Source organism: Mauremys mutica, chromosome 8 (assembly GCF_020497125.1).
Source record: "Mauremys mutica isolate MM-2020 ecotype Southern chromosome 8, ASM2049712v1, whole genome shotgun sequence".
Taxonomy (NCBI): Eukaryota; Metazoa; Chordata; order Testudines; family Geoemydidae; genus Mauremys; species Mauremys mutica.
This window is the reverse complement of record NC_059079.1, coordinates 63921324-63945521: the sequence shown is the minus strand read 5'-3', so window position 1 is coordinate 63945521 and position 24198 is coordinate 63921324. Positions and strand designations below refer to the sequence as shown.

General features: G+C 44.9%; 1 protein-coding gene across 4 annotated transcripts in view; it reads right to left on the bottom strand.

The window, feature by feature from the left end:
• The window catches only part of NTMT2 (N-terminal Xaa-Pro-Lys N-methyltransferase 2), a 62209-nt gene that overhangs the window by 21185 nt on the left and 16826 nt on the right, over positions 1-24198 (bottom strand). Inside the window, exon 1 of one of the 4 annotated variants that reach the window (XM_045027730.1) lies at positions 7889-7918. The exons of the other annotated variants lie outside the window; for them this stretch is intronic. The gene's annotated coding sequence lies outside the window, so the exon portion shown is untranslated. Of the gene's footprint in view, positions 1-7888; positions 7919-24198 lie in introns of those variants that run through there. 4 annotated transcript variants of the gene reach the window in all.

Sequence of the window (24198 nt, the reverse complement as noted above, 5' to 3'; positions counted from 1 at the left end):
CCTCAGTCCCTGGAAAAATCATGGAACAGGTCCTCAAGGAATCAATCCTGAACCACTTAAAGGAGGGGAAAGTGATCAGGAACAGTCAGCATGGATTCACCAAGGGCAAGTCATGCCTGACTAACCTAATTGCCTTCTATGACGAGATAACTGGCTCTGTGGATGAGGGGAAAGCAGTGGATGTACTATTTCTGGACTTTAGCAAAGCTTTTGATACAGTCTCCCACAGTATTCTTGCCAGCAAGTTAAAGAAGTATGGGCTGGATGAATGGACGGTAAGGTGGATAGAAAACTGGCTAGATGGTCGGGCTCAACGGGTAGTGATCAATGGTTCCATGTCTAGTTGGCAGCCGGTATCAAGTGGAGTGCCCCAAGGGTCGGTGCTGGGGCCGGTTTTATTCAATATCTTCATTAACGATCTGGAGGATGGTGTGGACTGCACCCTTAGCAAGTTTGCAGATGACACTAAACTGGGAGGAGTGGTTGATACGCTGGAGGGTAGGGCTAGGATACAGAGGGACCTAGACAAATTAGAGGATTGGGCCAAAAGAAATATGATGAGGTTCAACAAGGACAAGTGCAGAGTCCTGCACTTAGGACGGAAGAATCCCATGCACTGCTACAGACTAGGGACCGAATGGCTGGGCAGCAGTTCTGCAGAAAAGGACCTAGGGGTTACGGTGGACGAAAAGCTGAATATGAGTCAACAGTGTGCCCTTGTTGCCAAGAAGGCTAATGGCATTTTGGGTTGTATAAGTAGGGGCATTTCCAGCAGGTCAAGGGATGTGATCATTCCCCTCTACTCAGCACTGGTGAGGCCTCATTTGGAGTACTGTGTCCAGTTTTGGGCCCCACACTACAAGAAGGATGTGGATAAATTGGAGAAAGTCCAGCGGAGGGCAACAAAAATGATTAGGGGGCTGGAGCACATGACTTATGAGGAGAGGCTGAGGGAACTGGGATTGTTTAGTCTGCAGAAGAGAAGAATGAGGGGGGATTTGATAGCTGCTTTCAACTACCTGAAAGGGGGTTCCAAAGAGGATGGATCTAGACTGTTCTCAGTGGTAGAAGATGACAGAACAAGGAGTAATGGTCTCAAGTTGCAGAGGGGGAGGTTTAGGGTGGATATTAGGAAAAACTTTTTCACTAGTAGGGTGGTGAAGAACTGGAATGGGTTACCTAGGGAGGTAGTGGAATCTCCTTCCTTAGAGGTTTTTAAGGTCAGGCTTGACAAAGCCCTGGCTGGGATGATTTAGTTGGGTTTGGTCCTGCTTTGAGCAGGGGGTTGGACTAGATGACCTCCTGAGGTCCCTTCCAACCCTGAGATTCTATGATTCTATGATTCTACCCCTATATCCCCTTTATCTGTATACTGCAGCCACTGTTGATGAGGCTAGTGGAACTGAGGCCCGGGATGCTGGCTTTACAAGATCTCACTTAAGAGATTCCATTGATGATTTCTAGAACAATTTTATTGGGCTTGTCAAGAGATGGAGTTTCACATTCTCCTGATGGATGGAAAGGAGAAGAATGAACCTTGTGCTTCAGGGCTGGGGTTTGTGTGAAAGGGGCAGCACATATTCCTGTTATTCAGAGCAGTAACACTAAGTGTGACCCCAATGAAAGGGATCACATGGGAGTGACATGCTGCTCAGGATCTTAGATCTTTGGAGTCTGGCCCTGAATTTCTCATGGACCCTTAGCTACACACAACCTTCTGGCTTCCCCTCTCCACTGGCACCACCACCCAGAGGGGCACAGTTCATGTTTTTGCCCACTCATCAAGCCAACCAGCGGTTGCATTAGATACACTAACATTGTGACTCCCATTGCAGCTAAATATGAGAGAGACCAAATCTGGCAATGCCCACTGAGACCACAATAGAAGACGCAGACATAGATGTCGACATAAACTTCTCAGCCAAAGATGGCACTAAAAATTGTCCATATCGATGTGGAGGGGTTCTCTGCAAAGAAGGCTGACATGCTATCTGGCATGAAAACCCATGTTATGTGCTTGCAGTTGACACGTGGCAAGGGAACAGCACCAAACACTCCTGGCATGCATATAGCTGTGAACTTCAAAAGCAATATTTATGGTGGCACAATACTTTTATGTGACAAAAGACTGGTGGAAAAACACTACTGTGAAGCACCATGGTACAACAGCACTTATCATGGCAGCAATTTCTGTTTACAAACCAGCACGTGAACAGTTTGCATGGCCAACTGACCTTCCACTGCTGTAAAACCATGTCTTGTCATAGGCGATTTCAACAGTCACAAAACCATCTGGGGATTCCCCAACAAAGGGGAAGAAGTTGAGAAGGGGGCAGCAACCAACAAGTTGACCTTGCGCTACGACTTCAAGGACAAATGTGCCTTCCAAAGCACTGAATGGAGCAAGGGGTACAATCCCGATCTAGCTTTTGTGACCTCTGAAAATGCCGGCAACTTCAGAAGGGACATTATGGCAATAATAGACCAGCGCAAGTGAGATTAGAGGTTGCAGTGCAACCCAGGAAAACAAAGTACCTGCCAAGATTCTACTTCAGAAAAACTTCCTGGGAAGGCTTCACCTTTGAACTGAGCACTATGTTCACTATGGCGAACTTGTCTCCCCGGTGTGAAAGAGTGCCCAAAAGTACATCCCTAGGGGATGTTGGACATTACATACACCTGGGCTTTCAGAACAGGCAAGCCAACACTATAAGAGAGATTCCGAATTTTTTGACCTGGATCCATTCAGTGAAGAAACCAGTTAGCCTATGAGAGAGATTGGAAATGAGCAGCACAACCACTGAAGGGAGCTGATTGAAACAATAGGAAAAAAAAAGAATGGGCCACCATTCGCAAGCTGGGCCCCGATGCACAACAACCAACAACAGCTTGGTTGGTAGTCTCTCCCAACCAAGCTGCACTCCAACTCATCCCAACTGACAAACCAGCCCACAAAGCAAAGTATAAAGCTAAACAAATGAAGCAGGAACTTTGCTAACTCCTCAGACAACAAAGTCCACAATAAGCAGCTCAACACAGAGGAGTTGACCACAGCCATGAAAACCCTGAAAAGTGGAAAGGCAGCTAGTCTCAATGATATAGCTAATGAATCATTGCTACACTTTGGGACAAGAGCACAGAAGTGGCTGTTTCACTTCTTTGTCTCCATGCAAGTGTTAATGCAGACACCCAGGCTGTAGAAACAGGTCAAAGGGGTTACACTACTCAAACTACATAAAGACCCTAACCAAGCAAAGAGTTATTGCCCAATATCCTTACTCTGCTCAACCTACAAACTATATGAGCAGATGATAATGGTTAGAATAGTGCTCAGAGAGGAAGAGCAACTAGCTGATGCCCAGGCCTGTTTCCGACCAGGATATTTATGCTTTGGCCAAGTTGCAAATCTAACTCAATACATTGAAAATGGCTTCAAACCTGTAAAATTACAGAGGCTGTATTTGTTGATCTGTCAACTGCATATTACACTGTAAACCATCATGCACTGCTGTTGAAATTGGCAAGAAGAGCCAGATGGTCCTGGTCACCTCTTCCCTGCACAAAAATTGACATTTCTTTGTCAAAATGGATGGTCAGAAAAGTTGATGGCTAGCTCAATGGAATGGATTGCCCCAAGGTTCAGTGCTATCACACTTGCTGTTTAATGTCCACCCAAATGACCAACCAGAATTCCCTGACATGCAAAGATTCATTCAGGCAGATGATCTTTGCATCACTTCCCAGGTGGAAAGATTTGATGACACTGAGCGCATTTTAACTGACTCCCTGAGTGTACCTAGAAAATACTATTGCACTTGGTTCCTGAATGCCAAGCCTAGCAAGACACCAGTGTGCACCTTCCACCTGAAACACCACCAGGCCAAGCAAAATTCCAGATATCATGAGATGATACAATCCTTGAGCACTCTGGATATCTGGTGTACCTTGTGGTCACATTGGACAGAATGCTAACATTCAAAGAGCACATGAAGCTGAAGAAGAAAGTGAGCTCCAGGAATTGTGCACTCCAGAAACTGGCCAACACAAACAGGATCCCAAAACACTCTGAGCAACCGGTCATGCCCTGTGTTATTCAGCTGTGGAGTACTGTGCCCAGAATGGTCACGCTTGAGCCATGCTCACAGAATTGAAACGAAACTCAGTCTTGTATGATTGTCACAGGGAGCTTGAAACTGACTCCTACACTGTTGTATACTGCCTCACTGGGATTCCACTGCCATCAGTGAGATGGGATGCCTTCAGTAAAAGGGAGAGACAAAAACAGGTGCATGATCCAAGACATCCACTGTGTGGACACATTCCCCCACCCAAGAGGCTGAATTCCAGGAAGAGCTTTGCCTTTGAAAATCCCTTACCCCCAAAAAGCCACCATGGAAGGTTTCATGTTAGGAAATGCCAGTAACCCTGGAGAACCTGGTTCTTTCAGAACCCAAGCACTGATTTAGAACAAAAACACTGGTGTATGCTAAATCAAGCAAGAGTAGGGGGGCAAAGAGTGGTGACAATATGACCAAGTGGAAGTGAGGAATGACACCAAACATGAATGTGCAGAGCCTAGGCAAACATTTGAACACTCCCTGATGTGATGTCCCCTGTCGATATCCTATACTCCCAAGGAACTATTCCAGCTAAAAGGACAATACCAGGTCTTGGGTGCAGTTTTGGAGTGACAAGCTTTGATGATGATCAGACTAACCACAGCTCCTTTCATGTAAGTCCTCCCCTTCTGTGCATGTAGGGAAGGACATAACCTACAATTTGATCAGGCTGATTGCTATGGAACAATTGATTAGAAGTGAATGAGGAAGCATATTTATTGATCCAATGTTTGACTGCAGTGTAGCAGTAAAATGGGATCCAGCATCCAGGCGAGAATCCCAGGCCCCTTAGCCTCAGAGATGTGAAGGGTTGTAGCTGTTTTTCATGTGTAGAATTTTCAGAGGTAAATAGCTTTCCTAGTAGCTACTTTTGGGATGTGAGAAATGTTTCAAGTGAAGCAGCATTTTTCTGTACATTCTTGGTCTCCAAGTTGAAGCTGCTGGCAAGGATTCCAAGCAGCGATGGTTATGACGTACGCACTAGAAAGCGGACCGAGATCAGAGATTAATTTCATAAAGGTCACTGAACAGTCATCAGATGTTAGTGATTTGTAGTCACTATCAACATAGTCTGGATGCAAAGTGGTGGCCAAGAGGTGAATTCCAAGCCCATGAGCTAGACCAATGAACGTTTACCTAAACCCTTTGCCTCTGCAAAGTCCAAATTGTCACTCCTATTTTTTCTTGGGTATCAATTTAGGATTTTCTTTCCCAGGCTTCTGAAGGGCCCTTTTTCCGATCAAAGAAATGGTAGCACCTAGTAAGGATGTTGGAGGCATTCCTGCTCTCAGACATAATATCTCATATTTCTTAGCTGTGCGGTTCACTCATCTAAAATTGCCTAATGGGAACAGAAGTTTGCATTTGTGAGCCTGTCTTTGTGACTCCAACCAATTTCTGTGAGAAACTGAACCAGTTCAGCTGGGTCCATTCAGCTGAGCTCCTGCTTTAAAATGCACCATGTGGCCAATGCTTGGTGCATCAGTTTTAAACACACATTCGAGAACCCAGGGTGAATTTCACCCCTGCATAGCAGGCTGGCACAAGACGAGGGGCCACTTAAGCCCTGTTTTGTCCAAAGGTAAAGTTCATCCCCAAAGAACCAATTTTACATACAGACCTGAGGCTCATGGTCCAGAATATTTAGCCCTACAAACTGACAACATTTTGTTTTGTTTGCAGTGGATCTCACTTCCTCAGCACTAGGGGGTACTGGAGCAATTTGTATAATGGGAGTACCGAGTCACTGAACGAAACTTTAAACTCTGTATATGATGGAAACCACTTCAAGCCAGGGGGTGCTGTAGCACCCCCGGCACCCCTATTTCCAGCACCTATGCTCAGCACTAAGGCCCAGATCCAGCAAAACACGTAAGTATTTTCATAAATGTATCTGAATAGTTCCATTGAAGTCCATGAGTCTGCTCATGTGCTTAACGTTATACACTCACTTAAGTGCATTGCTAAATTGGGGCCTAAATTCACTCCCATAATGTGTTTATATAAAGAAAAAAGTGCTATTTTGGGCTGTAAAAATGACATGTTGATTTCTTGTAAATGGGCTAGATACCGAATATGCTCAGCTCACACGTAACATTAGGGTGAGATTAGGGTGCTTCCCAGCCCACCACCCATCTCCCTGCTCAGAAACACAGCAGAAAGAGTTGGTAATTGGACAAACTGACAGTAAATTGACAAATTGGAAAGGGGTTAGAAAAGAGCTACAAGAATGATTCAGGGACTAGAAAATCTGCTTTACAGTGAGAAACAAAAGTTTAGCATAACTAAGAGGTGATTTGGTCAGTCTGTAGGTATATTTGTGGGAAGAAGATACCTGCTGGCAGAGGGCTTTTCAGCCTAGCAGACAAAGGGATAACCAGCTTGACAGCTGGACACTGAAGCTAGACACTAGACACAATACTGGAAACAAGGTACAATTATTTTAAAGAGCGAGGGTAATTAATAATTGGAACAACTTACCTAGGGACCTGGTGGATTTTCCCATCACTTGACATCTTTAAATCAAGAGGATGCCCTTCTAAAATATATGTTGTAGAAGTTATGGGCTTGATGCAGGAATCACTGTGTGAAACCCTGTGGCCTGTGCTATACAGGAATTCAAACTAGATGATATAATGATATCATGAGGCCTTAAAATCTAAGAGTCTATTAATAGTTATTTTGGACAACTAAACAGTCAGATTTGGCTGAGTTTCTAATATCTTGCACTTATTTTCAGAAAAAAGGGAAGGACTAGCATTATAATGGACTTTAGGACTTATAACTAAGAAAATCTTTCTTTTTTATTGAGATCCCCACAACGTTCTCTCTCATCCTGTCAGAATGACTAGGTGAAGAGAATTTATCTTCTATGGGACACTTCAGATGGTTGCACATTTTGTTTGTCTTTTTAGCAGCTCCGTAGAAATAGTGCAAAACACAGAACTGCCTCCACTCTATAAGAGGCCTATAAATGCCTTGATCTCTAACAGAATTCCCACTGGTGTCAAAGGCAGGTGCACATGATCAGCGAAGGTGATCTGTTGCCTATGAATGTGGAGGAAGCCCTCAAGAACGAATGTGCTGCCGATAAGATAAACAAGATGTCACCTAAAAGGTTCTGTCCATCTCTAACTGATGTGATTCTAACATTCAGCGTAGCTTGCAGTATGCAGCTGACAAAGTGACCATCTTAAAATAATACAGCCCTAAGTCAAACCCAGGCTCCTTTCTGATTGTCATCAGGACAATTGTGGCTTTTGGGAATTGAAGTAGGACATCCTAAAACTTACATATTCGGGGCCAGACATTTCCGTAGATCTCAGATCCTCCTACTTCAGCACTATTTCCTAAAGTGGCTCAGCACTTGGCATTCAGCAGCTCCTGTTGAAATCTGGCCATCAGGGGCGGCTCCAGGCCCCAGCATGCCAAGCGCGTGCTTGGGGCAGCATGTGGTGGGGGGCGCTCTGCCAGTCACCGGGAGGGCAGCAGGCGGCTCCGGTGGACCTGCTGCAGGCATGCCTGCGGAGGGTCCGCTGGTCCCGCGGCTTCGGTGGAGCATCCACAGACACATCTGCGGGAGGTTCACTGGAGCCGCGGGACCAGCGACCGGCAGAGCGCCCCTCGCGGCGTGCCGCCGTGCTTGGGGCGGCGAAATCGCTAGAGCTGTCCCTGCTGGCCATAAATTAACCCTTCCTTCCAGAAGTACTTTGAAACCAAATAAATAATTGGATTGGGTGAATTGTGGGAGAGCATTGTTTCGCAAGCACCTTTCCACCCTGCAAAGCAAGACTTGGATCAAAGATATGGACATCTGGAAAGATAACAAATATGGACATTTGACAGCCAGAAAACAAAGCATGTCTGCTCCAGTTTCTCTCTCTCTCTCTCTCTCTCTTTCACACTCACACACAATGCAGCTTTTCATCCTTAAACTCCCAACACATTTTTTATTTTAACTGTGACTGAGAAAAAAATAGCATTAACCACATCTGCAAGCAAAGTAGATCTCATCTGCCAGTTCACCTATTTCTGTGGTGCTTACCATTGTGGCACCAAGATACAATAAACTGTGATGCCAGATCAGTGGTAGCTGAAGGATAGAACAGACTGGCTTGTATAGCACCTTATTTTCTGTGCGAGGGCTTCGCAGAGCTATTTATCGTTATTATCAATTTATTTATATTCTGGCAGCTCGCACAATGCATTAGGCACTGTCCACAGACAGACACACACAGATAACTCACCAAGGGGAAGCTGCTCCAGCAGGTAGAGGTAACTCTGAAAGAAATCAGTTCGTATGGCCTTGTGCAGGATAAAAGACATGCTGTGTCGACAGAGTTCCTCGTCCGTCTTGCGCCAGCGTGACTTAAAGGCTAAATGGGCTCCCTTACCATCCATGGTGATGATGGTTTATGGGGTGAGGAGAGGGAATTGCTTGGATTGTGCTCTGAGTGGGATCTGTGCTTTCCAAGAGGCTGAGAGTGTCATTTAAATCGGTGCAGTCCTCTGTCATTCTATATTGGAGGAAGGGTGAGTGTCTGGGAATGGAGCGGGGAGAAGTGCTGGCTCTTAGCACTTGCTCAGAATAATCTCTCCAGTGTCACCCTCCTAAACTAGCAGCTGCTGGAAAGTGCCTAAAACCCAAACTAGGATATTGCTTAGCCAGGGTAAAAGTATATGTGCTCCCAGAGGGATCACTCTAATTTGATTAGTTTTTAAAATCTCTTTAGCTTCTACTTCAAAGGATCATGGCTGTTGTGCAGTGGCTCCCTCCCTCTCTTTGGCATATTGGAGGGTGATTTTTGTTTTTCAGGCGCCGGATCACCTCCAAGCCATGTTTGCTATTCATTCCCCTGAGAAGCCAGGTCTTCCTGGCAAGGCACAAAGTGAGTAGAGTGCAGCTGACTCTGGGGAGGCAGTGTGGTCTAGTGGACAGCATCGTGGGATGGCATAAGGAAATATGTGTTCTAATCCCAGCTCTACCACTGTGTGACCTTGGGCCAGTCACTTCCTGTGCTGCCGTTTCCCATCTTGTCTATTTAGACTGCAAAGGCTGTCTAACTATGTGTATGTACAGCACCTTGTATAATGGGGCCCTGATCTCAGTTGGGGCCTCTAGGCGCCACTATAATATATCTTCTCAGCTACACTAGTGTAAATCAGGAGTAATTTCACTTGGAGTTAAACTAGTGTAAAATCAGTGCAAGTGAGAAGAGAATCAGGCTCTTGCCACAGTGCCCAAGTTAATTAAAAAATAAATGAATGGAGTTAACACAAAGTGAAGGGTGAGAATTTTAAATACACAAAAATGAAGGGAGTTGCACTACTGTACTTGTATGAGGTGAACTGAAAAATACTATTTCTTTTATCATTTTTACAGTGCAAATATTTGTAATAAAAACAATATAAAGTGAGTACTGTACACTTTGTATTCTGTGTTGTAACTGAAATCAATATATTTGAAAATGTAGAAAACACTCACAAATAAATGGTTTAACAGCACAATTAATTGCGCAATTAATTTTTTTAATTGCTTGACAGCCCTAGAAGTAAGTAAAATAGACGTGCACAGAGCCGGGATGGGTTTTCCATCAAAATCTGTCACACCACAAAGCAGTAAAGGTACTAAGAACATAGCATAAGAACGACCATACTTGGTCATACCAAAGGTCCATCTAGCCCAGTATCCTGTCTTCCGACAGTGGCCAATGCCAGGTGCCCCAGAGGGAATGAGCAGAACAGGGAATCATCAAGTGATCCATCCCTCGTTGCCCCTTTCCTGCTTCTGGCAAACAGAGGCACCATCCCTGCCCATCGTGGCTAATAGCCATTGATGGACCGATCCTCCATGGACTCATCTAGTTCTTTTTTGAACCCTGTTATAGTCTTGTCCTTCACAACATCCTCTGGCATAGCGTTCCACAGGTTGACTCGGTGTTGTGTGAAGAAATACTTCTTTTTGTTGTTTTATAGCTGCCTGTTAATTTAATTTGGTGACCCCTAGTTCCTGTGTTATGAGAAGGAGTAAATAACACTTCCTTATTTACTTTCTCCACATCAGTTATGATTTTATAGACCTCAGTCATATCCCCCCTTAGTTGTCTCTTTTCCAAGCTGAAAAGTCCCAGTCTTATTAACCTCTCCTCATATGGAAGCCATTCCATACCCCTAATAATTTTTGTTGTCCTTTTCTGAATCTTTTCCAATTCCAATATATCTTTTTTGAGATGGGGCAACCACATCTGTATGCAGTATTCAAGATGTGGGCATACCATGGATTTATATAGAGGTAGTATGATATTTTCTGTCCTATCTATCTTTCTTAATAATTCCCAACTTTCTGTTTGCTTTTTTGACTGCCGCTGCACATTGAGCGGATGTTTTCAGAGAACTACCCACAATGACTCCAAGATCTCTTTCTTGAGTGGTAACAGCTAATTTAGACCTCATTATTTTATATGTATAGTTGGGATTATGTTTTCCAATGTGCATTACTTTGCACTTATCAACATTGAATTTCACCTGCCATTTTGTTGCCCACTCACCCAGTTTTGAGAGATCCTTTTGTAGCTCTTCGCAGTCTGCCTGGGACTTAACTATCTTGAGCAATTTTGTATCATCTGCAAATTTTGCCACCTCACTGTTTACCCCTTTTTCCAGATCATTGATGGACCGTTGGTTGGTTGAGGGAAGGAAAGAAGTGGGCATTGCAGCAACAAGGCCCTGATATGTAGTTGATAGGTCAGGGGGCTGGCAATCAAGAGAGCTGGGTTCTATTGCTGGCTCTGCCACTGTCTTGAAGTTTGATCTTTGGCAAGTTACTTCACAGCTCTGTGCCTCACTTTGTCTGTAAAAGTGGGATACTACCACCTACCGCCCAGGGATGCAATGCAACTCATGTAACAGTTGCAAAGTGCTTTGAAATCCTCAGAGGAAAGAGGCATAGTCAGAGGTCAGTGTTTAACAGGATAGGCCAAATTTAGACCTGGTGTAAGCAGATGCTGCTCCACTGCTTTCAGTGAAGTTGCACTTGCTTATATTAAGGACCAGCATACCCTGATGGGTTTAACTGGAATAATTCCCCCAGCCCAGCCCAGAGATCTTGCTGCCCATCTGAGTGTAGGCAGCTGCTGAAATAACCCAGCTCACATCCAGTTACCTGTTTACATGGGAATTGCACTTGTGTCACTTCAGGCAGAATGGGACCCTCTGTAATGTAACCCCAAACGTCTCAGACCAGAATCATCCCTGGTGTAACTCCCTGGACTCCATCCCAGGGACGAAAGACTCTTCATGCATTTTTTTGTCATTTTTGGCCCCGCATTGGATGGTGTCCTGGTGACAGCAGTTCTACAGCCTTGGAGGGACGTTGGGTAAGGTCATTGTGCAGCTGATAAAAGAAGCTACTTAATAGCTCAGAGCTCACCTGTACTGAACTGACACATCTCTTTATGCCTCTCTGGCTTGGCAATGTCCCTTTCTGCAGCAAGGTGACCTCTCCATGAAATATAACAGTACTTCCAGGTTTCTGCCAGACTTAGTCCAGGCTTGGAATGGCATCGGGGCAGAATGCTGTGTGTTTCCCAGGGGAATACTGACCCTGTGGGAACCTTAACCTAGAGTATCCTAGACAGTTTAGTCTATAAAATCAGTTATGACATTAAATTCATAGGCCCACAACACACATTGTTCTCCCCACTTCCGCATGGAAGTGAGATCCAGCCACCTCTGTGGTGTTGTTCCTACACTCTCCTCTGGGCGCCATGGAAGCTTCTTCATAGGGTCCAAGGTCTGTGACTTCTAGGAAGCTACACTGGTTTACACTAGCTAAGGATCTGGACAGTACCATCATGCAAACTCACAAGAGCACAGAGTTAAGGTTGTGAGGGTATTTCCTACCTTTTGAGTCCTTTATTGTGTATTCTTAAAATTCTTTAAACTTTTTTTAGCAGTTTCTGAGAAGCTGGGGGCTTTCTGTAGACAGTCTCCTTTGCATGGCTGTGCATCAGAACAGTCCTGCCCCGCACAGAGACCCTGAGGAGCCACAGAACACTGAAGAAACAGTTATCATCACTGTTTATTATTTGCATTGCATTAGCACCTAGAGGCCACAACCCCTTTGTGCCAGGTGCTATACAGACATATTAACCAAGTGTTGGTCCCAGCCCTGAAGCACTTACAATCTAAGGCCTTGTCTACACTACAGGACTATTTCGAATCTACTTAATTCGAATTTGTGGATTCGACCTTATGAAGTCGAATTTGTGTATCCATACTAAATACACTAATTTGAACTTCTGAGTCCACATTCACGGGGCCGGCGTCGACTTTCGAAGCGGTGCACTGTGGGAAGCTATCCCACAGTTCCCGCAGTCCCCGCTGCCCATTTGAATTCTGGGATTTCCCCCCAATGCATGCTGGGGGAAAAAATGTGTCGAGGGTGGTTTTGGGTAACTGTCGTCATTGAACCGTCAATCACGCCCTCACTCCCTCCCTCCCTGAAAGCGCCTGCGGGCAATCTGTTCGTGCACTTTTCTGGTCAGTGACAGCGTGGACGCCACAGCACTGCAAGCATGGAGCCCGCTGCGATCCTCGCCGTTTTCTCCTCCTCGCACTTTATCATCCACCTCTTCCACATTCAGCTGCTGAGAAATTGGGCTACTTTTCAATGGTTCTGCAAGCACTGGGGGACCATAGGGGCCTTTTTACCAACATGAACGTCGTATGGCCGGGCAAGGTTCCTGATGCGTGTGTTCTCAGGAACTGTGGGCTGCTCAGACGCCTGCTGGAAGGTAGTTTCTTCCCGTACCACGAAATAACTGTTGTGGATGTGCATTTGCCTATAGTGATCCTCGGTGACCCAGCCTGCCCGCTAATGCACTTGCTCATGAAGCCCTATACAGGCGCCTGGAACAGCGACAAGGAACTCTTTAAATACCAGCGAGCAGCGAGCAGCGTGACCTGTGACTGTTCAGTTTCTTTACAGAGAAGCTGAACCTGCCCCTGTTTCTTTACCCAGTTACTGTTGACTCTCCTCTTCGGTTAAATACCCCGTTCTCCCCGTTTCCTCCACTTCCAAGACACGTGTAAAAATAAAATACATGTCACACTGTTACTGAGGAGAGGTTTCTTTATTCATGACTTTTCGTTAAAGGGTCGAAACTGGAACGCAGACTGCGGTGGGTAGGGTGTGCGCTGATGTAAAGACCGCCTCTAAACTCAAGGAATGACAGGCTCCTGCTCCTACAGCGGTCCGCATTGCCGGACTGCTTGTTTCAACGGAGCCTGCCATCCCTCCTTTTTGGGATTCTGTGTGCGGGGGGCTATGTGGCCTTGTGGCGGAGGAGGACAGATACAGATTCCTCTGCTGCGTGACTCAGCGGTCCACGACAAGGACCGCTGTATAAGGTCTGTACCCGCCCTCCCCCGCTAAAAAGTCACATCCCCACCGCCCACACAGAACCTGGAAACCACCTCCCATACCGACCACGGTGCCTGCTGACTGCACTGTGTGTGTTACCCGCTGCTGATCCGGCCCCCGTGTCTGTACCCTGCGAAAGGTGCCTGTCCTATGCAATTAGCAACGCACTTCCCCACGCACCCCATTCAAACACAGTCTTCAGTGAGGAAACATGACGGAAACAGTACTTAACAGCAAAGTATTTTTATTACTTAAGTACACAGTTATGGGATGGGACTGGGATTGGGACTTGTTTGAGTCCGGAAGGGAAGGACTTATGCAAACGTAGGGTATGAGAGCTTTTGGTTACTTGAGCACTCTGCTGGGGTGCAGTGACAGTATTCACAGCCCAGGGCGGGCATCCTCCTGGTTATTTAGGGTGAGGGGGGTATGTGACTTTGTGGCGGGGGAGGGCGGTTGCAGAGATACTGCCGGGGGCTCTGTCCTGCAGCGGTCCTGCAGAACATACACAAGTCGCCGGAGCGTGTCCGTTTGCTCCCTCAGTAGTACAAGCATTGCTTGACTCGCCTGCTTGTGTTCCTCACGCCACCTCTCCTCCCATTCGCTGTGTGAGCGCTGGTACAGAGAGACTTTCTCCCTCCACTGCCTCTGCTGGTCCGCCTCGGCTAGGTAGCAGCCCACACATTCATCGAAAATCGTGTCCCTTGTCTTTTTCTTTCGCCGCCTAATCTTCGCCAGCCTCTGCGAGGGGGATGCTGTGGAAGGTCTGGAGACAGTGGAAGCTGTGAGATGGGAAACAGTTAGTTAATTCCTTGCAATGATACTTTTTTGCGAACAATTAACTGAGTCTAGGCTGTCTCTGTGAATTTTTTGTTGAGACCCCTGTGCCTGCTGTTGCACAAATCATTTGCGCGGTGGATTCTGGGTAAATGTCGCCAGTCATTCCTTCCTCCGGGAAAGCAACGGCAGACAATCATTTCGATCACGTTTTCCATGAAATGCCCTGGCACACGCCATAGCGTGGCAACAATGGACCCTATTTTGCCTTTTGTGTATGTCACCGTATGTGTACTGGATGCCGCTGACAGAGGCGGACCAGCAGCGCTACACAGCAGCATGCTTATGCTTTTGCATGACAGCAGCGATGGTTACCAGGCATACTGCACCGTCTACCATACCATGAACTGGTAAGAAGACGGTAATAAGATGGTCATGGTTACCTGTCCTTTTGCACTGCGCCATTTGGTGCTGTCATAAGTGCCCCTGGTCGATCAGCCAGGGGCGCAAAAGCAAAATTTGGGAATGACTCCCCGAGTCAATCCCTCCTTTTTGGGTATCTAAAAATAGAATCAGTCCTGCCTAGATTATGGGCAAGTGTACTAGAGAACCACTGTATCATACAACCAGAGACCACAGCTGCTCTCTGTCCAATCCTGCATAAATTTTGAACTGAACGCTATTCACAGGGTGTGCTCCTGAAACAACCCCAGCTGTTCATTCCGTTCTTCCCCCAGCCTTCCTGGGTTCCAATACCATTGTCCCCCCACTTGTGTGATGAAGTAATATAGAATGCATGAATAAGACACAGGTAGTCGTTTGTGAGAAATGAGTGGAAGGAAGCCTCCAGCTGCAATGATAGTCCAGAGATGACATTAAGGGGTGTGGAGGAGGGAGCCACTCATCCCTCTGCTAGTCCAGGGGCAATTGAATCTTTTCTTTACAATGAAGGGTGGGGGCTGATGGAGCTCAGCCCCCTGTTGCAATGATGAGGACGGTTACCAGCCATACTGCACCATCTACCATGAAAAATTAGCAACAGGCGGCCTTGACCGACCGGTCCCAAGCAAGTTGGTACGGTTGTCATGGTTACCAGCCCTTTTGCACTGCCCCATGTGCCAATAGGCTGATGATGAGGATGGATTTCCATCGTTTTGTACCATCAGCCATCCATAGCGTGGGGGGAGCAAGGATGTTGGTGTTGAGTACTGCACCATCGCGTCTATCTGCAGCATTCAGTACAGATACGGTGACATGTAAAAGAGTCAACAGAGGATTGTTTTCCCTTTAACTTCTGGGGGTCGGGGGGGTGCGTAAATTGCCGAGCTATGCCCCGACCCACCGCGGACACTGTGTTTGACCCTAGAAGCATTTGGAGATCAGCCAAGAATGCAAATGCTTTTCGGAGACAGCAGGAAATGTGGGATACCTTGCGTCCTCGTTCCCCCCTCCCTCCATGAGCGTCCATTTGATTCTTTGGCTTTCCGTTACGCTCGTCACGCAGCTGCGTGCTGAGTCTGTGCTATGCCGTCTGTCCGTTTATTTATTAAAAATACTTTGGACCAGGCGTAACGTAACATTTCTTCCCCTACTTAGATGCAGGAGTCTCCAAGCGAGATCACCGTGAGGACGGGCACTGAAGGAGATAGAGAGCGCATGCTGCGTGAAATCTAGCACGAACCACGGACCTATGCAGCCGTGCTCTGGGAGGCAGTGCTCCCTGAATACCACATGAAAGCCTCGCGCGGAAAAGTGTGCTATCACGGAGCACCCAATAAGGCAGCTCTCCCCAGGAACCTCCTGCTGATGCTTATCGATTAACGGCAGGAGAGCTTCGTGGCGTTCTCCCAGGAGGATTTCTGTTCTATCACCATATATACAGAGACCTCCTTTTCACACACTTCAGATTCCTGTTATATTAAGAATAAAAGTTAACATGGTTAAAGCACTTACCGACTGCTCCTACCCCTGATTCAGGATCCGGGTTCCTGGCCGGGGAGGGTTGGTAGGGGATCTCCGTGACGGTGATGAAGAGATCCTGGCTGTCGGGGAAACCAGCGTTGTAAGCGCTATCGCCTGCCTCGTCCTCCACAAACCCTTCCTCATCTTCCCCGTCCGTGAACATCGTCGAGGAACTGTCCGTCGACACTGTCCCATCATCAGAGTCCATGGTCACTGGTGGGGCAGTGGTGGCAGGCTCCGTAGCGTCCGTTGGCCGCTTTGATTTTTTGGTAGCCTTGTCTGGGGTCCTTGATTTTCACGCGGCGCTGCGTTGCATGACGGCTGTATCCTCTGTCTGTATCATGGCTTTGGAGACCTTCTCGTAGGTCTTTGCATTCCGTTCGTTGGAGCGCAGCTCCGAAAGCACAGACTCCTCGCCCCACACACCGATCAGATCGAAGAGTTCCCGGTCAGTCTATGCCGGGTCCCTCTTTCTATTCAGAGATTACATGAACTCCTCTGCTGGAGAGATCTGCATTGCTGCCGGTGCTGCGGAGCTCGCCCCGATGTGCAACCAGAACGTCAGATTCAAACCGCCCAGACAGGAAAATGAATTCAAATTTTCGCGGGTCATTTCCTGTGTGGCTGGGCAGAGAATCCAAGCTCGGGCTGCTGTCCAGAGCGTCAACAGAGTGGTGCAGTGTGGGATAGCTCCCGGAGCTACTAAGTTCGATTTCCATCCACACCTAGCCTAATTCGAGCTAGCCATGTCGAATTTAGCGTTACTCCACCTGCCGGGGTGGAGTACCAAATTCGAACTAAAGAGCCCTCTAGTTCGAATTAAATGGCTTCCTGGTGTGGACGGTTGAGCGGTTAGTTTGAATTAACGCTGCTAAATTCGAATTAAAGTCCTAGTGTAGACCAGGCCTAAGCAACACCATTCACATCTGTGCTGCACTAAGCCCTTGGATACCAGCATAGTAGAGTAGACAGATGATACTAGTGTGTTGGGGATTTCATCTCTGTTCCAGCTGTTGCTGCCCAAGATTAGAAATGGACCTGGTTGACAGAGAGAACTGATGGCAGTGAGTGAGTGAGATTGTGCTATTAGAGCAGGCAGCTGCTACACCAGCAAGATTCTCCGCATATTTTTTTCAGGAACAAAATCTAAACATTTTCAGCAATGTGCAATCAACTATAACTTTGGCCTGGTGCTGGTGGTGCTGCCTCTGTTCTAGTTTTGGCTAGTATCAGTACACCTAGTGGCCTCTACCAGCTGATGGTCCCATTGTGGTAGGCACTCTACCATCATATAATAAATGACAATCCATGCCCAGAAGGGTGTACAATAAAAATTAGCGTGTTTGTGTTTAAATGGGAAAACAAATGGGTCTATCCCACCATCTTCCTCCTCTCAGTGAGTCTATGCCATCCTGGAACAGGGAGGTTATTACAGGTTAAGGTGGGGAAGTCACTGGGGAGAGTTTCTGGTTACAATTCTGGCACCTCATCTCTACCTGAGAATAACAGGATTAAACCAAGAGATCAGTTGAGTCCTTACAAGATCCCATGCAGTTCACCTCTACAGTGTACCCTCACAATATTAAATATCTACCTACTATGGATTTACCTACACACACCTGCACAATTCATGTTTAGTTTGGTCATGGTTAGTCTTGAGAAAAGAAGACTATGGGGGGACCTGATAACAGTCTTCAAATGTGTTAAGGGCTGTTATAAAGAGGATGGGGATCAATTGTTCTCCATGTCCAGTGAAGGTAGGATAAGAAGTAATGGGCTTAATTTGCAGCCAAGGAAATTTAGGCTAGATATTAGGAAAAGCTTTCTAACTATTAGGGTAGTTAAGCTCTGGAACAGGCTTCCAAGACAGGTTGTGGAATCCCCATCATTGGAGGATTTTAAGAACAGGTTGAATAATCACCTTACAGGGATGGTCTAGATTTATTTGGTCTTACCTCAGCGCAAGAGGCTGGACTTGATGACCTCTAAAGATTCCTTCCAACCTGACATTTTTATGGTTTGATGATGCTGCATATAACCTTTTTGATCCACAACAGAGCCCCTATATGCCCACATTTGTAACCATTATGTAAAAATAGCTGATAAAGAGAAGCATGTGGGGTAACTCTGTGCCACCCAGGGTATAAATGGTTAATTTCTGGGGCCCTCCCCTTTACATAATTGCACTCTGCCTACAATATTCTTGATGTGCATTGATGGAAAGCTAGTCCAGATTATTCTAGCAGTCTCCTTATTTTAAAACAGACTCTGTTGACATCCTTATCCCTCTCCTCACCAAAGCCCAGCTCATGGTGTCAGGAGTTGCCCTCCTTAGAAAATGGGTATGTTTTGCCATCGAAAATGTTGCTTTTTGGTTTTAAAAAAATTGGAAAATTTTGGGGTTTTGCCAAAATCTAAAAGAAAAGGTTGAAAAGTTTTGAAGAAAGTAAGTTTTGGCTAAATTTTTTTAAGCTTTGGTTTTCCAACAAACTGTCAAAAAAATTTCAGGAAAGTGGACATGTCCCATGAAAATCTTCCTTTTGTCGAAAACCTGATTTTTCCATTGGAAGAAAGTTGACTGATAATTCTCCCAGCAACCTTATTCGGAGTATGACTGCACTGCAGTGTAGGGGGGTATTGGTTCTAGTGAGCATAAGGCTTATACACAGCTGGGCAAAGTGGTGCCATCAACTTCCAGAAGAAGAGGGAATATTTGACCTATGAGTCACTGGTAATATTATTTGACAGTGTCTGAGCTTGTAACTGTGAAAAATGAATGCATTCATATGCTGAGGTTATTGCTATTTCCCATCACCAGAGCTGTACCTACCATGCATCCTTTTTGGTTTGTATTTCAGAAAGGAAGTTGATTGTCGGAGGCGTTTGGACATATAGCTCTTTGGGGTAGGTGCTGTCCCTGACTATGTTTGAACGACATCAAATAGAATTGGGCCCTGATCTTGGCTGAGGTCTATAGGCACTACCATACTACACATAACAGCTTTTCATAGATTCAAAGACTAGAAGGGACCACTGTGGTCATCTAGTCTGACCTTCTGTATCACCAAGGCCAGAGACCTTCCCCAAAATAATTCCTAGAGCAGATCTTTCAGAAAAACATCCAATCTGGATTTAAAAATTGCCAGTGATGAAGAATCCACCATGACCCTTGGTAAATCGTTCCAATGGTTAATTACTCACTTGTAAAAAATTACCCCTTATTTCCAGTCTGAATTTGTCTAGCTTCAGCTTCCAGTCACTGGAGCATGTTATACCTTGGTCTGCTAGATTGAAGAGCTCATTATTAAATATTTGTGGAAGATAAGTCTGTGCCTTGGCAATGACGAGTCGTTTGTTTGGTTCTGGTTACGGTTTTCCATGTGAAATTGCAGCATAGCTCTTGATAAGAAGCATGCTAGCTCTGCCTACAACATCTGGTTTCCATTGAGTCCTAGGGAGAATCCCTCACTCACTGCACCCCCACGCTTCATCCCCTCTATGTGGTGGCTTAATTGATGGAGTCTGGAAGGTTTTCAGGTCCAGCACTGTAATATGTGTCTCCATGTACAGTAAGGGATGGGTTATTTATCAGTTTCCTTTGAAAGTATTTCTTCTAGGAAAGAGGAATTTAGTGAATTGCAGGCTACCCATCATGCTTTGCATCTCTTACCCTCAAACACAAAGGTGTTCACGGATAGAGATCAATATAGGTAGAGAGGTGGTTTTGACATAAAACTTGACTTCTTTTCTTCTATGGTCCCCAAGTTGGCAAGGCATTAAAGCCATGCCTAACTTTAAGTCCATCCCTATTCAGCAACACCCTTCAGCATCTGCTTAATTTTAAGCAGATGCTGAAGTCCCATTGAAATCAGCAGGTATGATTTTCAAAAGCACATAATACTGCAGTGTAGTATGTATGGGCAAGGGTAGATACCCTTTTACTATGGACATTTAAAACTAGATTGGAAAAACCAGTTGTGGGGAACAATCCCAATGAGTTAATCTAAGAGGTCTTCTCCTTCTTTAACATCTATCTTTGCATGAAACTGAGAAGAATCAGTCTTGTAAAAGTGGGGAGCCACTACAGACAGGCATCTGGGCAACAGGTCGGTGTTACCAGGCTGTGCCACTACTATCACAGTAGTAGTGTCCTTACTATAATACCCGCTATACATAGCAGATGAACTGGTACTGGAGATCCCTGGCTTGGACATTCTTCATGCCTACATCTTCTATGAGTTGGGTGGGATTTAGTGACATCAGGAATTCTGAGGTTAAATCCTATGCACATCTTGGAACATTCAGTCAGTGTCTGTAAAACTATGTAGCAAAGGGCAAGAAGACCAACCTATGGACAGCATAACACATGGGAACATGGATTCCAAGGAATCCAGATACCACCTCCTGTGAAATACGGCTCACATGCAGAGGAACGACTCACAATCTGGAAAAACACCTTAGTTCAAAACTGAAAGTAGAATCTAAAAGAACAATATTGGAAATAATTTGCTTTGAGTAACTGCATTCCATCCCATTCCAGGACTAAGACTGTTAAAAAGTAGCATCTGCACAGAGAGTCCTCCAGAACTGTAAAATAATCAAGACATGAGAAGTTTGAGATGGCTAAAGGCTTCCTCCAGAGGCTAGGGATTAGAAATCTGGGCAAGTAGCAAATAAAAAAGAAAAATAAACTCTTAAGTGACCTGACAAGGGACATTTAAATCTTATTTTTAAAGGGTCAGGTCGTACTAAGCCTTGAAAAATTAAATCCCCAGCTGTCTCCAGAGAACTATATCTCACTAAAAAAGCTTCACGTAAGTTTATCATGTATCCAACACCTAGACATTGGGCCTTGGGGATTATTAGGATAATATTTCCTTTGGATTACCAAGAAAGCTAGCAAGTGTCATTTGTATGAGGCAAACTTTAAATTTAGGGGTTTTTTTTCCTATTACAAAATGATAACATTAAAAATATGCTTACTGGAAAGGAAAGCTGTTATGGTTGCTAATAAGACATCCCCCACTTTTTCATTAAAAAACCCTCTTAAATGTGTTTAATTTGGTAGTCACTGATTCAGTTATTATGTTTTTGAGTCTGTTTTCTCCCTTTGACATTGACTAGTCCCAATGTCTTTTTATAAGCAATGCTGTTAATTCCTTTTATGAGCAATGCTTTTGATTTCAGTGGCCTTTGAGATTGGCAGTGAGAAAGCATAATATGCATGAGAAAAATTCAAGAAGAGATGCTGTAGTAAACATTTCTGGATTGGCTCTTCTAGAATGCACCTGACAACCTTCCAGGTCTTTCCTTCTTCCGCCCTGAAAAGCCAGCAACTCACTCCTTGAAAGGCAATTGATCTGTCCCTGAGAGCCTTGGGAAATTGCAATACTTAGGCTGAACTGGGTGAGGGAAGGACAGAGTTTGTATGTTGCCTCTAAAATTTGAGGTCCAAGGATGAGAAGTGCTATATAAATGAAAGCAGCAAAGAGTCCTGTGGCACCTTATAGACTAACAGACGTATTGGAGCATGAGCTTTTGTGGGTGAATACCCACTTCATCGGATGTTAGTCTATAAGGTGCCACAGGACTCTTTGCTGCTTTTACAGATCCATACTAACACGGCTACCCCTCTGATACTATATAAATGAAAAAGCCTTCGTCAAATCAAACTCCAACTTTAGTACGTGCGCACTTTAGTGTGGAAGTGTATAGGGTACATGTGTGCAGGTAGCTGTCTAATGTTCACTGGTGTGTGAAGACAGGCACACAGTTTCGCATGTGGCTGGTGTGCCCATTAGTGTGGAAAATGAGCTAGTGTGTGCACATGTATGTCTATGCCTATACAAATATATGTCTAGGAGGAGAACATGTATCAAACAGGAGGCATATATATCAGCTAAAATTAAACAGGAAAGGCTAAAAGAGGGGAAGTACCCAAACAATTCACAGATGGTAACTGAATTAAGGGAAAAATTAGGATCATTTTTTCAACACACAACTCCATGGGGCGGTATAATTTTTGTTATTATAATATGGAAGCACATGAGGAATGGTCACGGCAAGAGCTGAACTTTCAGGTCCAAGCACTTGCCTGAGGTGGTATGGGTAAGATCAGTGATTCCTCTGTCACTGACACTGGTAGATCTATCTTCATTGGCTTCACTTGGTGTAGGGAACAGGAGAATCTGGGCCTCAATCCCAGAAAAACACCCCTGGAATAGTGAAGAAATATACTGTGTGCAATTCCTTTTGCTTCATCCCCGCTATTATCTTCACCACCACATTTCTTCAGCTGCATCCTCTTGCTCACTATCGCCTACACCACCATTGTACTCAGCATCCCTGTCACAGCCTCATGGCCAATATCCTCATTCTTACCATCACCACATTCTGCTTCCTCCTAAGCACCTTTCTCATCCTCACCAGCACCAATCTTGCTATCAACAACCCCACCTTCATCCTCATCACCATCTCTGCTACACTTGTCCTTCCCACCATCATTGTGCCCTCACCACCATTATAGGCTCACCATTGGACTGGCCAGAACAGAGCAACAAAAGAATAAAAGCATGACAGGTGTCCATGGTACTGTCCTCTTCCTCACTCTTGTCTCAGATTTCTTCACAGAGTCAGAGATTGTAAAACCAGAAGGGACCATTGTTATTATCTAATCTGACCTCCTGCGTATTGCCGGCCAGAGAACCTCACCCGGTAACTTTCTATCATGTCCATAACTGCTATTTTAGCTAGAGCATCTCTTTTAGGAAGAGATCCAGTCCTGGTTTAAAGACTACAAGAGATGGAGAATCCATCACGTCCCAAGGTGAGTTGTTCCAGTAATTAGTCTGAATTGGTCTAGCTGATGTTTCCAACCACTGGATCTCATTGTGCCTTTTTCTGTTAGGTTTCTAATGCGCCATTGTTAAGAGATGGGAATAAAAGGCAAGATTGCCATTGACTGCACTGAGAACAGACTTAAGCCCCAAATGAATAGGTCTGGCATTATTTTTTTTTATGAAGAATTGTCCTTTTGAACAACATGAACATTTCTGTGAAAAAAAATCATATTCTAAATTCTGATTTTTTAAAATTATTCAAAAGTAAAAATTTCATTTTGAAAGAATCTGAAACAACAAACAATTGTGGTTAGATTAAAATAGAGTTAAATCAAAGCACCATTATTTTGGTTTGGGTGGTGTTCCCAACCTTACTCTCCCTGTTTCTTTCTTCTTAAAAGGAAATGTTTGATTTTAAATTATTTCTTCAATAACTCTGAAAATGAAGGGAGGGAGCAAGGATTTTAATAAAATAAAAAGTTTTCACTTCATTTGAATTTTTTTGTGGAAAGGAGATCCCATTTTATGATCAGTCTTAGGTTTGGGTAGAGGGAACAGATCCCATTCCTGCAAACATACACGTGCTTAACTTTTGCAGGTTCAGTGCCATGAAATGTCATGGTCTTTGTGGCTATGCATCTGTTTTCTGCATACTGCCTCTTTAGATATGAGGTGAAATACTGAGTCCATTGAAGAAAGTGGCCCATGAAGTCTACTTCCTTGTCTATTAAGTCCCAGGGCTGTGAGATGATGTTACAGAATAAGAGAGACTCTCTTATAGCCATTTCATTTTATATTTGATATTTCTGTTTCCCTTAATCTAATAAAAAATTAATCTAGACATAAAGTACATTTTTGCTCTTTGGGTAACAAATATATTGCATGGCATGTTGTTCCGAGTGAGAAAACTAACACAAATGAGATGCATGCATTTTATTGCACTGTCCAGATAACATACTGAAAATAAACAACCCACTGCTTAATAGAGGTTCCCATAAGGGAAAGGACTTTTATTTAAAAGATCTGGTTCTTCTCTCATTCACACTGGCTTTATACCAATGTACCACCATTGACTTCA